Source organism: Agelaius tricolor, unplaced genomic scaffold (genome assembly GCF_023055355.1).
Source record: "Agelaius tricolor isolate 1412-34295 unplaced genomic scaffold, bAgeTri1.0.p SCAF_6, whole genome shotgun sequence".
Taxonomy (NCBI): Eukaryota; Metazoa; Chordata; class Aves; order Passeriformes; family Icteridae; genus Agelaius; species Agelaius tricolor.
The window spans coordinates 29,744,530-29,762,773 of NW_027269266.1; the positions used below are offsets into that span (position 1 = coordinate 29,744,530).

At 36.0% G+C, this 18,244-nt stretch overlaps 1 protein-coding gene across 1 annotated transcript in view; it reads left to right on the forward strand.

The window, feature by feature from the left end:
* Positions 1-3,184: 3,184 nt before the first annotated feature.
* The window catches only part of LOC139591051 (dynein axonemal heavy chain 11-like), a 113,684-nt gene continuing 98,624 nt past the window's right edge, over positions 3,185-18,244 (forward strand). The window contains exons 1-9 of the mRNA XM_071429177.1: positions 3,185-3,303; positions 5,282-5,373; positions 6,654-6,765; positions 12,333-12,467; positions 12,844-12,909; positions 13,743-13,881; positions 16,093-16,177; positions 16,346-16,470; positions 17,104-17,665. The gene's annotated coding sequence lies outside the window, so the exon portion shown is untranslated. The remainder of the gene's footprint in view (positions 3,304-5,281; positions 5,374-6,653; positions 6,766-12,332; positions 12,468-12,843; positions 12,910-13,742; positions 13,882-16,092; positions 16,178-16,345; positions 16,471-17,103; positions 17,666-18,244) is intronic.

Sequence of the window (18,244 nt, forward strand, 5' to 3'; positions counted from 1 at the left end):
TTTTTGTTTTGCTGTTGTTTTGGGGAATTTTATTGGTTGGTTTGGGGATTTTTTTTTTCAAGATGCTGTTATAATTCTAGTGCCACCAAATTCAGGTTTCTTGTTTCTCTTCCAGTGTTGCATATGCTTACCAAAAAAAAAAATTAAAATTCTGAATACTTTCTCATGTTCCTTTACACAGCTTAATGTGCTCTTGAGTAAAATAGCCTAAAGTAGGCCATCAAGTGGCTCTTTTTTAAAACCTCATGAGGGCACTTTGTTAACATTTATACAACTTTAAGAAGTGGTTTAATAAGTTAAAGAATGCAAGAATATAAATTAACTTCTTTATATGCAGCTTTTCTTTTGTGGTTTCAATGCAGAGTCATTTGTAGGCTTTTGGGTGCTTTCAGAGGCAGTGCAAATGCAGCTTTGTAGCCTCTTTGTCATAATTCTCTCAGCTTTTCTTACCTTGAATCATATATGCAGGATCCATAGATTTCACTGACAGGTTAAGTATGCTCAATATACCCTACAACTGTACTTTGAGTGCTCCTTTCCTCTTCCAGCAAATCAAGAGCTTGAGATGCTGGAAAAAGAAATGTTTCTAATGTGGGAATCTATCTACAGAGCTATTTTAAGTATCTATTCCAGGCTACAAGCACATGAAACAATGTTGAAAAGTGCAATTGCTCAAGAAAGTGTGGGATACTCATGTTTATATTAATGTAAGTTTTTTCTTAAAATTACTTACAAATTACTTATAAATTTAGACTATATTTGAATGTTATATTTTTAATTTGATCCTAGAAGTGTTATAGTTTTGATTTTAAAAAGTTAAATACTGAAGATTTTAGTACTCCTTTTGTTTTTTAAATAATAGTTACTATGTTTTAGGATACCCAGAGTGAAAATATCTCTGTTTCCAAGTCAACCAATTTCAAGATAATCCCAAAGCAAAACAAACTTTGTAGTTTCCTTTAGGGCTTTCTTAATACCCAGAACTTGCTTGATTAGTTTAAGTAACTGAGTAAAAATTCAGAAATCCATAAAATCCAATTCAGAACTCAGAACTGTACATTAGAAAGCTCTACCAATCTAGAAGCAAGAGTCCAGAAAAGTCAGTGTACAGATCTGTATGGGGAATCAGGCTTGCAAAGTTCTGTTTCCCTCAAGATCCTGCCTTTCATAGGCAAGGTTAAAAATACATGTACTAGATCTTCTTTCTGTAATTTTGTTGGTAGCACCCCCAGGAGGAGTTGCAGGGCATCTTCCCAAAATCTCCCAGGTGGACTTGTATGTTGCCTGTGTGTATGGATGTGTGTCTAATAGCACAAGAAAGTTGTGCAGGTATGTTTTTATCAGATACTGAAACATTAAACTGTTAAAATGCTTGGTCTGTGAGTTGAATTTAGAGAAGATGGATTATTTTGTGTGTTTGAAAAGTAACAGTGGTATAGGAAAAAATTTAGGCCCATGAACTCTTGCTGTAGGATGGGCTTGCCCCTGCATCCATTTATCTGGTTTGTGGCAGAAGCTTGTCTTCACCAAATGTTGTTGATGCTTTTATCTGTACTTTCTGTTTCAGAGCAGCATTGATGATTGGACTGAAACCCAGTGGAGAGAGATTAATGTGAAACAGATGGATGTGCAGCTCAGAAGGTTTGCCAAGGCAGGTTCCACAGCCGTCTATTTCTGCAATTTGTCTGTCTCAGTGCCACCCCTTCCTCACTCTTCCCACCCACTTGGATGTTTCAGTGGGTTTATTACTCATGTCCAAGCTGAATGTTCTGGAACATGCTTTGCTTTGGGGGCTTTCCTTTAAAACTATTTTTCTGAATGGGTTTGCAGCCCCTGTGAAGTTGTATGTAAAATCATGCTGTCACTTCTCTGAGTTGAGGCAGTATGGGAAATAAGAAAAGAGGATGGGGGTTTATGGTAGACCCCTCCAGACAGCAATCACTTTTACAGGAGGAATTTGCAGAAGTTCATCTGCTCTGCTCATAGGCTTAGCTCCGGAGGGTTGGGAGCTGCAGGAAAGGTGCTCATTTTTAAAGGGAGGGCACTTCTTTTGCTTGAAGAATTTCAATGTTTTGTTGACAGTAGCCCTGAAGAAGAAAATTTCAAAGGGACAAGAGAAATGCAAAGTGAAAATAACAACAAAGACTCCCCAGACCATTTGCAGGACGCTACAGCTGTGCCTCACAGACAGCACAGTGGTTGAATACAAAGTATTGAACCTAACAGATATAAAGTTTCTTTTTGTTTTGTATTTGTTTCATTCAGAAAGAAATTATCTCTATTGTATGCCTATTTATTAGTCTTTTAAGAGAAAAATCAAATTTCATTCTAGATGTCTTTTTCTAAATTGCTTCAAGTGTGAACTCCACCTACCCAGTTCTGATACTTTTTTTTTTTAATCAAAAAAATCCCAGTGGTTTTGGTTCATAGGCTATAACATGGAGAAGTTGTTGGTTTTCAAAATTTTAATAAAATTCTTTTGAACCATTTTGAAAAAAAATATTGAAGACCAATTTCCATTTTTTTTTTCATTTTTAAGATTAAAAAACTGTGAATCTGAAAGCGTAGCAGAGAGTGTAACAGAATTTTTCTGTTTTTTCTTCAGTATACCAATGATTAATCACATACAGTTTTAATAAAAGCACATTTAAACCTATTTTTAATGCAGGAAGCTCCTAACAGTATTAGCACAAAATTGTGTTTTATTTTAACAAAAGGAAAATGAAAAAATAATTGACTGTTATCTTTTCAAATAATTGATAAAATTTTTAAGGTTTTTAAAATTTGATTTCATGAATCCTACCAAGTAGCAATAAAATACTGCAAATATCTCCATCACTCCCCAGGGTTTCCAGTTTCAGATATTGAGTCTGTATCTTGCATCAGCTTCAATGGCAGCTGTGCAAATAAACTTACCTTTAGTGTTATGAAGAACAGAACACCAGAGTACAAGACAAAACAAAGCAAAAGAACCCTAAACCTCTAACAACATCAAGAAATATTTCTGCTAGGCTGGTTAAGTCCACACTTTGGTGGCAAATCTGAACATGTAACTGGTATCTAGAGTGCATTTAACTTATTTAATTGTGTTTTTGAGTTAGATTCTGTTTGAACACTTTGTTATATGCTTATGTTGGACTTTTCATTGACTCAATTTGCTCCCTTCTGTCTCTTTTCTTTACAGGTCAGGCTTTCAGTAGCAGAAGACCTTCTCAGACCTTCTGGCACCCCAGTTTCATAAAGGTAGAAGATGAAGTCCAAAGTGTAGCTGTCAATGCTGTGCAAGAGTTGAGTACTGAAAAGGTGAGAGATGTACTTTTTTTTCCCTTCTGTTTTTGCAAAATAGTATGTAACAAACTATTTGTTTGTTTAGGCCTTATTTCAAGAAATTAATCATAGAACTGAATATTTTCATGTGACTTCTCTAGGTATCAAAATTCACAGCCTAACAAAATGAACTTCTTGTCTGTGGTATTGTTTACCATCACTGTGAATTACATATAATTTAATTAAATTCCTCAATTCCCAATACGAAATGTGACATATATATAGACAGATGTTATTACTGCTCTTATTATTCCCAGAGTTTGGAAGAAATCAGCCAAATGTGGACTGCTATGGAATTTTCTTACCAAAAGCATAAAACAATAGAAAATCCTTTATTGAAGTCCAGTGAAAACCTGCTTGAAACTATAGGTAATAATCAAATAAGAATTTAATTATTAGAAATATTATTATTGTATCAATATTATTAACTCCCTTGATATACTTGGCAAGTAAAACTTTTTCTTCCTGAATCTTTATTGCACATTTATATTTTCTCCAGATGTTAGTACTGAGAATTTACATGTGTGCTGTGTTACTATACATATTCTAAAAATATTCCTGTCTCCATGTAGGACTCTAAAAAAAATAACAACTTTCTAAGCTTGTAATTACTTCAATTTTTTAAAAATCCTTTAATAATATGCTGTCCATTTTTAGTGTTTAAAGATGTCTTATCTTATGATATACAATAATAACAATTACAGGAGAATTTGTTAAGTTCTTGTCAGCTTTAGTTCCTCTGTTTGATAAATAATTTTGATTAGTGCCGTTTTTTCTGGGGTTTTTTTGGTTTTGTTTTGTTTGTTTGCTTTTTTAGTTTCAGATGCCAGGGATTCTGAAAAGTAAATATGTGGTATATTTCATTGAATAAATGAAAGGCTGGCAAAGTAAATTAAACATGGCAGATTCTGTCATTTCCATTTGGATAGAATTTCAGCACATGTGGTATCTTCATCAGAGTCATTATCTGCCTTGTTTTCCTTTCACATGGACTGGAAGCTGCTGGTGTCACAATTTGAGATAAAGATCTGCAGATCATTCCTTCACATGTCTTTAATATCTTCTTTTACTTACTCTTTGTTAGCTTTTTAATCTCCTGGAGGCACATAGAGATATGATACTGCAGAGGTGCAGAAATCTTTTCTGCAAAGTCCCTATTAGTTAGGAAAGTGATGGTAGAAATACAAGTTTAAGGTCTGTTATTTATCAATGACTAAATGTAACCACAACAATCAACATAAACACATGAACTGACACAAGGCATTATATTAATTCTTCATTCTGACCAAAAAAAGTCACTGAGCCCTTGCATAGTAAAGATGATAATTTTGTATTGCCAATAAACCTGTAATTCAATCCACAGATCTAGGGAAAGTCCTCATCATGTACAATTCTGAAAATCTAGTATAGGATAATATTCCATAGTGAGCTTCTGTGCTTGAAATTTCAAATGTATTTCTAATTGTTTAAATCTTCAATTTAGAAACATTGACAGCAGATGTTTCACTATATGCTAAAAAAGTATTTTTTTGTACAAGTTGAGAACCCTGTTAAGAGCAATGAAATGATTTGTGGTGTTTAACATGCATAAGTTTCTTCATGGTGCATATTGAAAAAGGCATTAGGCTTGCATGAACAGAAATATTCTATGTTAATAATTCTGCTAAAACCTGTAATTTTTATCTTGTTGAAGAGTTTTAAGTTATCATCAGTGGTATTTGTAGTTCTCTCTGTTCATTTTACTTTTCCCTCATATTCAGTCTAAACACTGTCAAAATAGGTGTTTATGGCTTTAATAATTTTTCTTTTTCCATCTAAGAAATAGAACTTAAAACAAGCTGATTAGGTGTATTCTTCCAGCTCTTTTTCCCATGTTTTTATTGTCCCAGTTTAGTAAACTATATGAAGAAGAAAAAATAAATTTGAGAGTTGAAATAGCTCCCTTTCTGTACAGCAGTTGATGATTGACATAACAAATAATGAAAATGTGATGGAAGCTACAAGAAAGCCAAAGGTGTTTGAAAGTTCTGAAGCTCTGCAGCAGAGGTAAAATTTCCAGTATGATTACAAACTGTTCCAAAGTGTAGTTCTGCAACAAGCAGGAAATGAGAGCTGTCAGATTGTTTCCTTTTTGTGCAGGTGTGAGATGTTCCGATGATTTTTTTGTCATTTTTCCTATCTGACATACCGGGTTTCTACTTCTTTTTACATGACCAGCTCAACTTGAGGCACTGGCTCATTATTTAGGGATGGCATGATGTCAAAATTGTCAAATGTCTTCGAAGTATATCAAATTCACTTTGTCCCTATCCATACTCTGGAAGTGCTTCTTTCACACCTGCAACAGGATGTGGTGGATTTGTGCAGCCAAAGTCCTCTTTCTACCCAGGAATGCCTTGAATTTCCCACCTGCATTCACTCTTCCTGGCTTTAGAGGCAGCCATGTTTAGAGTCACAGTCTTTCTTCTTGCAGGAAAATGTTGCAATAGGAAGTAAAAAAAAAAACAACAAAAACAATACAAACCTGTTTCTTGAGACGTCACTTTTGTTCTGAGAGATACCAAGCTAAAAGCTGGAGTGAATCAGTCAAATATAAATAATTTAATCTTTTGATCCTTAATTGCTCTTGTGTCAATACCAACATGTGTTTTCATGTTTTTAACTCTTTGTACATCAAAAATAATACATGTATCTTTTTAAAAAGTGGTTTATTTCCTCCTCCACTCAACTGATTCTTATCTACTTTGTTACTTGTTGTTTTGATGGTTTCTTTTTTTAAAATTTATCTGCACATTACTGCCCTGTTGAGTTAGAAATTTTTTTCCTCATCCTTTACTTGCTAAGGCTGGACTCTTTGGAAGGTTGAAGAGGAGTTTCCCCTGCCTAGACTTACCTTTTGGGGAGACTTTTCTGGCACAGTTCCATTCCCCTGATTTCCTTAGTCTGAATTAAATTATGTTTCATTTTCTGGAAAGGAAACGTAAAAGGCTTGCCACCTTCTCTGTTCCTTACGGCTTTGTTCATTGTTATTATTTTAAATCAATAGTGGATTATATCGTTCTGTTCTAATGCTTGGTCTGACTTTTACCTTAACTGGGAGGGAATTCCTGGCTTTAAGGTGATCATTAAAATCTCTGTCTCTTTTTAAGACTCTCTTTTTGTGAAGAAGCTTTGGCTGTATACTTAGAAAGCAAGCACATAAGTTCTCTCTTTTTCCTTTCTTCTATTTTGGTTTTTCAGCAGACTTGCTAGACATCCTTTAAAGAGGAACACAGCCAAAACAGCTGAGCCTCTTTGTGTATTAATATACTTCATTTTCTCTACAGAAAGGGAAGTTTTCCAGCTAACCTTGTGAGCTGATAATATCATTGAATTGCACCTTTGTTCTGAGCAACTTTCTGATTTACTTTGAAAACAGGAATATTTTGCCTAAGGAAGGTAGGAAACATTTTTTTTTCCTCCCAGCTAAGACGAGTACAAGGTGTTCAGCAAGAGATGAGAGACATGATACAAATCCTGATCTGTTTTTGCTGGAAATGGAAGATGCATTTATTTTGGGTTTTTGGGTTATAGGTCAATGAGATCATCAAATCTATTCTTCTAGCATGGATTGATCAAATTTCAGGCAAGCAATGCATAGTGATGATAAGTAAGACTGGAAGATCTATGGTGTGTGGTAGGCAGTTACTGACTGAGCTGCTGCCCCTTGCACGAGGAATGTTTTGTAGCCATCCTTCTGTGTTCCTCAATTGAACAATGATCTCCTAGGTTTTGTGACACCCAGCTGTATGAAGGCACAGGCACTTTGATGTATTTCAGAAGCTTCTATGCATAGTATGCAGAAGCATACTATGTTATCTACATGCCAGATGATACTCCTGGCCTCCTGGCCTGGTTACTATCCAGCCACAGCCATCAATTTTCTGAGTGCTACAGCTTTGAGTGTGTCTCAGGCAAAACCTTTTTTTTGAAGGGCTGTGAGTTGTAACTCAGAAGAACTGATGCTTTCAGAGGTGATGAAGGCTTGAACGTGGAGCCTTTTCAAACATGATGGTAGGCCCTCATAGATTCTCCACATAACTAAATCTCAGTGATTTGTTTCATCCACACATAAGGCCAGCAAACAAGTCTTCTGTCTTAGGTGTCAGGCCTAGAGCATGCTGGTGTGTAGACAGTGATTTTCAAATTCCACGGTCTTTGGAGAGATGTGTAGCTACAAAAGGCATTTAGACCTTAAAGGCAATTTGTAGTATAAGCATTAGCCATAAATAATAACAATTTCAAGACTTCTCAGTTTTATATTGAGCTCTGTCCTTCAGACTCTTCTGACAACTGACAGAAGTGTAATTAACTCCAGTCACTGATTTGTCATTTTGGCCCAGCTTTTCCCCATAAAAACCTTGTGTGTAGTAATCATGCAGCAGTCAGAGAGTCATCCACTTTAACAGAGGCATGCATTAGTGTGATTGACACAAATCTAATGTAAATGGTTTCCTTATATATCTGGTATTTTTGGATGCAAATAGCCCATCATCTTACCAAACTTTTTGACAATGCTGCTGATCTTAAATTTCAAGAGAATACAGGGATATATATAAATATTGCCCTTGGGAAATACAGACCAGAAAAGGAGCATGTTCTGTTCCATGACAAATGTAGATCTAATGATCAGATATGTTGAGTTATGTGAAATCTCCTTCATGAATTTTGTCCTCTTTGGGATGTAGATTAAATAGACACTTTCAATTGTATGAACTGTTACTTTTAGTTATATAAATTTGGAAAAAATAATAAATAATAATAAACCCAGAACATTTTGCTACCCAAAATTGTGTCATTTACTATAATTTAATAAATTGCCTATCTTTCTCTTGTGCATAAAATGTTTTTAAAAGAAGTGTAGACAGTTTACTGTTTGGAAGTAATGAAAATGAAAATATGAGTACTAAAAGTCACAGAACTGATCAAGGTTGAATATTGCATTTCTCATACTTTCTCTCTCCTGCTGCTCTTTTTACTTCATCTTCTGTTATAGTTTCAGATCCCCTCCTGTCTTATCTTTTAGCACATACCTCTCCAAACCTCCAGTGGTCTCACACATCTCCTCTCAGCTGAACCTTTCCGCTGGTTCTGAGCCTCATATTTGCCAACTGGCCCGCTAGCATGTGTGCTAACTGGGTAGTGGTAGATCAGGGAGAGCAGATCAGCAACTTCTGAGACAATAACTTATTGTTCTCAGAACAGTGCTGAATGCATAAGCATTCACATTGCATAAAATCAATGTTGCCTGTCCTTCTAATGATTGATTGTTGCAGCAGGGAGGCCCCAGACTGAATGGACAAGTATATGCAGCTTGCTTCTGGGAGATAGCTGTATCTTGGAAAAACTAAGTTTGAGCACATGGAGACAGAAAATGCTGTATTGTCTGTGTCTAATCTCGGGCTGTGAACACAAAAACTCAAGACTCTTGTTTGGAGCTTTAAGACAGTATGTCTGTGTTCAAATCAAGTAGATATGTAAAAAAAACCCCAGTATCTGGTGTCTCATCTAAATCCTGCTGAAGGTACAGTGACAGAGAAAATGGAGGGAAAATCCACTCTCATTTCAAGTTTGTAAAAATTACTGGTATAACAAAAATCCTTTGTGAAGATTAAGGAGATGAACTTCCTTTATTTTTAGTACAAAATATACCCTTAATGTTACGTGCATACATTTATGCATGCTTGGGGGTTTTTTTGCTTCAAAAGGTGGAGTCTTGGTAGCTACACCTTGAGGAAACTGTATACAGTGCAGTACATCTCTGCTCCATGGAGGCCACACTGGCCCATGAAAAGAGGCAGAGAGAACAGTGAGTTTTTGACCACCCAGCCCAGGCTGAGCTTAGTACTTCACAAACCTGATGGGTTTTAGATGTAGAAATGGCATCTGGTAGGCTGAAAGAGAGCTTGGCAGCAGCCCTGAAGGGCTGCCACAAGAAGCAGGTTTGGACATCTCCTTTTTGTTTAATTCACAGAAAGTAAATATAGCATGAAAATAGTCATATTAGTATAGTTTACATATTAAATGTTAAACATATGAACATATTACTATAACATATTAAGCAATACAGCATCTACTGAAAAAAGAAACATGGCTTTTTCTTCAATTTCTGCTACCTCAAGGGCATCACATCTTAATTACTGGGGTTTTGTAGGATTATTCTGAACTGAGACAAAAGCTAAAAGTGAACATAGTGCCACAATGGTGTGCTAAGAACAGAGTACACATTCAGTATGTATAGGTACAATTCAATACATATATACCCATATATTAATGTAAAGAAGCCAAAACTATAGGGTTTGTTTATGTCTAACCAAGCAGTTTACATCTATGGTTGGTTTTAGTCCCATTTCAGATGGATACCTTGTGCCATTTGATTTTTTGCTTTACCCGTTTTTACCTCAGACTTCTCCTAAATGTTTTCCTTCTGGTGTGAGTACTCCTTCTCTTTGTGAAAACTTTCAGTAGTTTTGGTTTTGTTTTCTGACTTAGAATATCTGCTGAAGGGAAATACAAAATAGGAAAGAGACTTTAAAGGTGAGTATCTGACAGAACTGTCTAAATTTTCCCTGTAATAGAAAATGCATTATATCTTTCTATTGATATTTCCATGTATTTTTACATTTGCCTCCTTTGAATTACATGCATTAGCTGACATTGCGGTTTCTTCCCCTTTTAATATGAAACCTGAATAACTCCATAGTCACTTTGTATTACATAACTCTGTATAGTCATTTATATCGTATTTTGTATTCATCCCCTTATTGCTTTGTCTATTTTTAAAATGTCTCTGATCTTTCCTAAGGACTATTTTTGGTTTGCCAATAAATGTTCTTGTACAATTAGTACAATTTCATAAAGTCTGGTACATATCTCTATGGAGATTATAACCACAGAATTTTCAATTCCATTTCATGTACAACTTCTTATCCATCCATTCCTCCTACCCTGCCTAGCTGGCCATCTGCAGCATTTGTGCTCACCTGGATTGTTGTTGTTTTGGAGATGGTTCAAATTTCTGTTTAAACCAGGATTTCTTCTGGCATCTCATGTTGAATATCAGAAAATTCGTATGTACAAGCCAGTTTTTATGGTGAATTAGTTCATAATGTAGGCAGAACTAATTTCTAGTAATAATAATGGTAGCAGTACTGGAAGCCATCTGGTTTTAGAGGGTTGCCTAAATCTTTTCAGGTCACTGAGCTAAATGCTCTTTATTACCATGCTGCTTGGAGAATTTTCCTCGGATGATCATGAAGAAATCGTGGCCGTTTGTACCAAAGATGTTCGTGGCAGAGAGATATCAGCAAGCCTTCAAGCCCAGAGGATGCATGTTTGAATCAGCTGTATTTTGCATTCACAGTTTGTTCTGCCTTCAGCAACTCACAGGGTTTTGCTCTCCTTTCAGAGGCATGTGCACTTCCACAGCATCTCCTCTTCCTGTGGTGACTTTTTGTATGTGCAGAAAACTGAAATATTGCATGTTTATTTAAACCAAAGTGCTTACTCTATGTACAACTTTAAATCAGGTAAAACTAATGCTGTTGGTTTGAATGTCCAAAATGGTTCACTGGATTGGAATTGAAATAGGAAAGAATTCTTATTTTCCCCCTAAGCCTCAGAAATAAAATTGGCTTTTAAAGTGGTATTCAGATAAGAGGAAACAAGGCTTGAGGAGTAAAATGAAACTCATTGTGGTCAAAGTAATATAGCTCCCTTGCAAAGACTGCATTGTTTGTATGGAGAGCCCTTGTGTTCTGCTGTAATAGCTCTATTAAAATTATCTTCTATTAAACTTGCATCTGTATAAAAGCACAAATGCCTCGAGGTGCATCTAATCCTTTATAATAGATTGAGGTAGTTATGAGTCATAAGTGGCTAGGAATGAGTTGTGAGACCTGCTGATTACAGCTGCAGCTTTGTGATGGGTGGCATTTGTACCACCTGAATAGCTCCTACGTGGCATCATGGCTCTTTGATGGCTCTTAGGTCTCCAGTTCCAGAGCTTTTGCTTGCTGTCACAGGTATGCCACAGATGGGATGATGTCCAGAAACAGTTTTGCCAACATTTGTGATGCTCAGTTTCAGTACTTTTATGAGTACTTGGGAAATACCCCTTGGCAAGTTATTACACCTTTGACTGACAGGTAATGACTGCTATAAATAACAGTGCCTGCTTTATCTGTTTCAGGAATTAAAAGTTAAATGTTTCTTAGAAGTTTAGAGTTCTTTCCTACCTCATAGGTATATTATGAGGTTATCAAGACACAATATATTTCAGAATCTATGTGCATGTAGGTGCACATACTTAAGAAATGGTATGATTTTAATGGCCACTACATTTATAAAAACTGAAATATTTTTTGCATAACTTAAGCTAACATATTCATTGTCTAGTCTCAAGGGGAATATGAGCAGATCTTTGCCAAGGTTAATCAGGATTTTTCAGCAATTTTTTTTTTCATTTGTGAAAGTCCAAGCTACTATTTTTTTTATACCACGTACAGTGAAACTTTTTCTTCTGGGCATGTTTTGGCTCCAATTTCTTGTTAAAATAAGTAATCAAAAAAGATGCACTCAAGCATCTTGGCTAGCTTAATGCTTTCAACCCTCAGCTGGGAGGTCAAATTCAAGTCTTTGAAATAAGCAATGCAGCAACTACAGCCTCCTATTTCCCGTCCTCTGTGATCACTGATAGGATCTCCCTTCTTGATAAAAAATGTTGATGTAGTTAGTTTTCTTTTCTAAAATAAGCACTTTCCAAGTAGTACCACACCATGATTTTACATGAATATGGAAAAAATACATTGTTGGTTTAGGACATTACATTGTAATGAGAAAGTGGACTTGGAATAAATCATCCATGAAACATAAGAGTTATAAAAAAGTTTCCAATATTGTGGAAGTTCATTGCAACCCAAAAGATCTTTTTTCATATGTTAAGGTGTTCTATTACTCCAGCCCAGGCTCTCCACCTAGCAGTGAGTGGTGCCCCTGCAGGAGCAGCTGGCACAGAGAAGACAGAGACCATGGAAGATTTAGGCTGTACCCTTGGTATGATGGTGAAAATTTTCGACTATTCAGCATACATGGATGATGAGGTGAGATGTTCTGTTAAGCAGTATGGAGATTGTTGTTTAGCTTCTTTTTCACGTGAATTATACTGGAAACTGCTGCTTTCAAGAAAAAGAAGTTTTGGTTTTTTTTCACTCAATATTGTCTCCTGGCCTTTTCAAACCCTCTGCATCCCTACTAGTCTCCTTTATTCTGTGTTTCCAAAGGTGATTCTTCCTATAGACATGCTTCAGCCACATGCTCTCTCTGTGGCTCTAATAGTCCAGTGCTTTCCTTCTGAATTCAGTGCCAGACAGATTACTAAAAGCTAAAATACCTCCGCTTGCCGAGGTCTAGTGAGTTTTCTTCTTTTGTAAGTAGTATCTTTCTTTTAACACTTCTTTGTGTTATTTTTTTTAACAGATTTGTATTTCATGACACTGAAATCCAGAGTTGGAATATTTATTACTATGATCCCTGGATATACAGGTCAGACAAAACTACATGAGAAGTTCCCCACTCAAATATGACAAAATTAAAACTGGTCTCATTTAGTTCAGCAGTATATTTCTGGATGGGGAAAAAGAAGAAATATTTGGGCTTTTTTCGGTAATAAGAAAGAGTTCTGAGGTACAAATATGCTGGTTTGTAGCTGGCTTGAACACGAAATTCAAGATCTCCTTTTTGCTCATATGTAAATTAAGTAATGATTTTTAATGAGAAAATTGTGAAATTGTTTAGCAATAACATTATTACTTCATGTTCATTTAAAAATGAGATTTAATGAGATATTTTTCATTCATGTCATTAAAATTTCTGGGTGTTAGTTCTAAAAGTTTGAGCAGTTATATTTATAAAGGAACAGCAAAACCTCTAAAGGCAACCAAGCCTTCATATAAAAGCACTAAAGCTCTCAAAAAAAAAAAAAAACTTTAAGGAAGGCTGGCATTTTTAGCAATGGTTGTGTTGCACTTGGCTTCCAGACCCTGCACAGCTGCTGACTGTGCCCCCTTGATCAGTGGCAAGTGCCACCACTGCAGCCTGTGCCTGCTCTGAGTTTGGGCAGTACCTGTCTGTGTTTCTCAGATGCCTCTTTTGTGCAGCAATGTTATGGAATATTAACAATCACCAGTGCCTAATTAACTCATTTTGCTTTGAACTAGGGTCCTTGTCAGCTTTGATTGACACTCTTAATTGTGACTCTCTTGAGCTCTGTTTTTAAAAATGTTTGCACACATCAGATATTTGATTTAGCTGACTTATTCTCACCATGTTTAAATACTAATCTGTGCATTTGGATTATGGGTTTTTTTCTTCCCTAGAACCTGTGCCATGGTTGTCCCTGACATTGAACTGGTCTCTGAAATGATGTTGGCTGCTGTAGGGTTTATTGATGCCTGTCTGTTAGCCAGGAAGTTCATCACCTTCCAACCTCTCTGCAGGGAGCTGCTCCCTGAACAGGTGAGGATTCTTTGGGCTTCTGGATTTAACACATATCTATTAGCACACACTCCATACCAGTGCTGAATATTGCATAATAGGAGGGATTTATGCATGTTGTTTTATCTTGTATTTTAAAGACACTCTAAATCACATTTCCATCCTTAATAAATTGTCAGACATGAATTTGGAAAAAATTGTCCTTTCTTCTTACCTTTGGATGTTAGTACTGTGCTCATTTTGCATTAAACAATTGTACATCACCAATTGTATATCTTCATACCTGGGATGACTGACTACATTGTGCTGCTGTGTAACACCCATGTAAACAACTATCTTTTGGAGAAGAGAGTAACAGAGTACAAATTATTTTGAAAAACACATAGCATATTGTAATTGAATGAACATGTCTTTAAACTTTCCCCAGTAAAAACAGTGAAAAAAAGCTGTTTGAAAAAAGGGGGCTGGAAAAGCATTTCTAAATAATTTAATTATTATACTGGAAAGAATCTGTATTCAGAAATATTATCCTAAAAATTCAAACCCTAGAAACTGTATGATCTCTTTCTGGTATGGATGCTGTTTTAATAATCTCCAGCTGTATATTTTTTTGCAAGATATTACTAATATTCATTTTTCTCAATGGAATTACAACTTGAAGAACCCTTCAAACTTAAGCCATAAACTCAAATAGCAGGCAGGGCCTTTATGAAATAAAAAACAACTTTATTTTCATGCCTGCATAATTTCAAAATTATGTCTAAATATCCTGAAGATTTCTTGACACGCTTCTTGCAATTTTCTAGAGATAATGAAATTAAACTGTGCATATCTAAAGATAATTAATATTGTTTGCTTCACTAGAACAAGGATTCCTTGAGTCTAATGATTACTTTGCCCTGGAGGCACGTTCTGAATTGAGCAAAGTAATTTATACCATTGTTTGCTGCTTCAGTATTAATCATAGTTACAATAATAATATTAACATTAATGTATGAAGCAAAATCTAGAATGTTCTTTATTTACTTTTTAAGTCTCATTTGGTTTACTTTTCACTCTGTGTTTGGTGGTGGAATTGCAGGGAATGGGAAGGGTAAGGTACCTTCCTGCCTATGCAGCATGTTTTCCACCTCACATTGTAAAGAAATGGGAGAAATCAAATAACTCTGAGAAAAAATTCTGGGCTTCTGCATAAAATATACAGCAGTTCAGAGAGTTCTAAGAGTATTGCTCCAGTGTTGGGACTTTTAGAACTTCAAATGTACCTTTGGGGTACTAGGATCCTAGCCTATGGAAAGGATCCTCAGCCTGCTGCAGAAAAGGGTTATCAGTCAGGGCTTTCAGGGCTTAGGTTGTGAAGGGACTTCTGGTCCTGTGACACCATGGCAAATGAAGACTTTGTACACTGGACAAACCACTGCTTTTAAGATGCATATCCTGCAAACAAAGAGATAAAAAAACCCAAAAAACAAAACAAAAAACAAAACCAAAAAAACCACCAAAACACACAAAAAAAATCCTTGCCTAAATCTAAAAAAAATCTTATTAAGTGCAGTCTATTCCTAAATTTCCTGGTTTCATTATCAATTCTGTTTTAACTTATTTGCCCAGATGTACAATTTCTAAAATGTGGAGATTCCTTTTCAATGCAGATAATAGATAAATAATAATTTACTTCAGAAATTTTTTCTTACTGATCATGACCTGTCCTGAGTTTGAAAATTACTTTTTTCCAAAATTATTTTTTGTGCTGTATTTGATTCACACTTAGAGTTACCACTGTCATGGAAGAGGATAGATGCATAACATCTGTCAACTTAAAATGGTGTATTTTTAAGTTGTGAATTTGCTTCCAGTTTTGTTGCTTATTTTGGGGTTGGTGGTTTTTTTGGGGGGGGAGGAGGGAATTGATACTACCAATAGGCTGTATTTATATTGAATTCCTAGGTGTGGCTGCAGAATATGTTTTCAAACTTTACTCAGCTGGTAGCCAGTTAAGAATAGGGAATCAAATGGTGAAATACTGAAAATTAAATAGATATACAGATATATATATTTCAGCCTTTTATATTTTTTAGTCAACGTCTAATGCTGACCAAAAGCCACTGAAAGACTACAAGTGAATAAAAATGTCTTTTTTTACTCTGTGTGTAAAACGATTGTTTTCTTAATGAACATTACCACTTAGTTTTATTTCATATGCTAACATGATCAGTTAAAATGTCTTTGTAGGGCTGTTATGACTGGGGACTTCATGCTATCAAGTCAGTTTTGGTAATTTCTGAAACAAGGAGATAAGAACATCCCTGAGGACTGGGTAAAACATGTTTCTGGTGTTTTTCCTTTGAATAAAAACAGACTCCTAAAAAAATTATTTAATGTTCTTGTGATGCATTGTTTACCCTCTTTTTCCATGTGCTTATGTGTGTCTTAAGAGACTTCAATTTGCATAAAATAGTGACAGATGATATCCCAATTTTCACAGGCGTGATCAGTGACCTGTTTCCATCTCTGGATGTTCTGAGGATGGGGAACCTACAGTCTGAGCAGATGGTTAAACAATCTACCCTGGAGCTGTACTTGCAGACAGAAGAGAACTTTATTCTCAAAGTAAACAAATGCATTGTCTTTAATCACTCCCCTTAAGATTTTTTTTATCAAGATAATTGCCAATGGATTGTTTGTATCAGACAGGAAGATTATTTTTGAATATGTTAAAGCATTGATAAAGTGCTCTCAATGACTCAGTAGTTCAAAGGCATTTCATCATGGCAGTAATGTTCCTCAGTATGATAAATATGTCCATAAGGAAATGTGTGTCCTGTTTGGAAAAGGTGTGCACAGTGACAATCTAGAGTGACAAAAGCGTTTGTTTGTGCACAGTAAGAAGAATTTGCATTTGGTAGCAAATTCATTGTTGGTCAGATATTTATAGTAAGGTAAGAAGAGTAAGGGAACAAAAGCACATAAATAAGAAGGTGTGGATTTGGAATGTGCATGGCTACATGTGACTTTTGTGTGCTCTGGCTTTTATGTATAATATAGTGCAAGTTGTGCTATACACATTAAATGCATGCAGGTACATGTATGCATGCATGTATACTCACAACAATTGGTTGCCCATAAGCTAAATTTAATCACTAATTTATTTTAATTCCAGACAGTGTGAAAAATTGAAACATAGAAACGCTGGTTAGTACACAGACCAAATGAAACGTGTATTTATTCCCACCTTTCTTCAAGGAACATCCACATCTGCTGTATGTAAGGCAGCGCATCCTTACCTTTATTGGAGTATATTGGAAATAACAAAGCTGGTTGAATGTGACTGATCAGAAGATTTATAAAGGATTTTGTGCTCTTCTCTCTTGTTCCATTATCCTGACAGAAGGGTGAAAAACAGCAAGGTATGCCTTGAGGTATTATGAGCTTCACAATCAGCCTTCTACAGAGTAGTTTGTTTCCTGCTAACTGGGTAAATCAGAAGACAAGCACTGAGGATCATGAACTTGTTCCTGTTAGACTTAGGAAAATCAGAATGAATACTCTTCACTAAAACAGAAATCCACAAGCAGCCAAGCTATTTCTATTCTCTGACTCATAAAACTATTTCTTTGGAAGCAATGTATTACTTTAGGAGACTGACTTTGTATTTTTCTGAATTCCAGCTGTACAACTGATTGCAGAATCCACTCTGCCAAAGCAGCGGCAAAATTGTGGTAACTGTTCTGTATCCTTGGGTTTTCACGGTCCTGCTGGACTGTATGGCTGTCTGTCAGAATAGGATTTGTTCTCACTCGCTGAGGTAACTGCTTTAATTTCTTTGCACTAACTCTTACCATTTTCTAAGGGACTGTATTGCTTGATGCAACATTAGCTTTGCTGAGGCAAATCTGCCAAGAAAGAGCAAGCTTACTTTTTCCTATTAAAGGGAATAAGGATGTGGAGGGGGGAAAAAATCTTGTGAATAATTGTGTCTCTGTGATAAGAACTACAACAGGAGAGGAGAGGTGCTTCCTGTGTGTCCTTTCTGTGTGGAAGGATGTTCAGCTGGAGGAGCAGCCAGCAGTGTGTCACTCTCTGTTTGTTGGTGGAATTGCAGGGAATGGGAAGGGTAAGGTACCCTCCTGCCTATGCAGCATGTTTTCCATCTCACATTGTAAAGAAACTGCCACGGCTCTTGCATAACAAATTCTTCATGCTGCCTTTGCCTGAGGCTGCAGGGTAATAACGCACTGCTGAGGCCACTCGGTCAGCCGCATGATGAGCAATAGAAAGCGCAAATGTTGCAAGCAAATTCTACATTTTATGTGCTGTTTGCATGTCCCAAAGGACAGTTAATCATGGCATGAAGTAATGAACATTAATTTGACAGATAGACTAA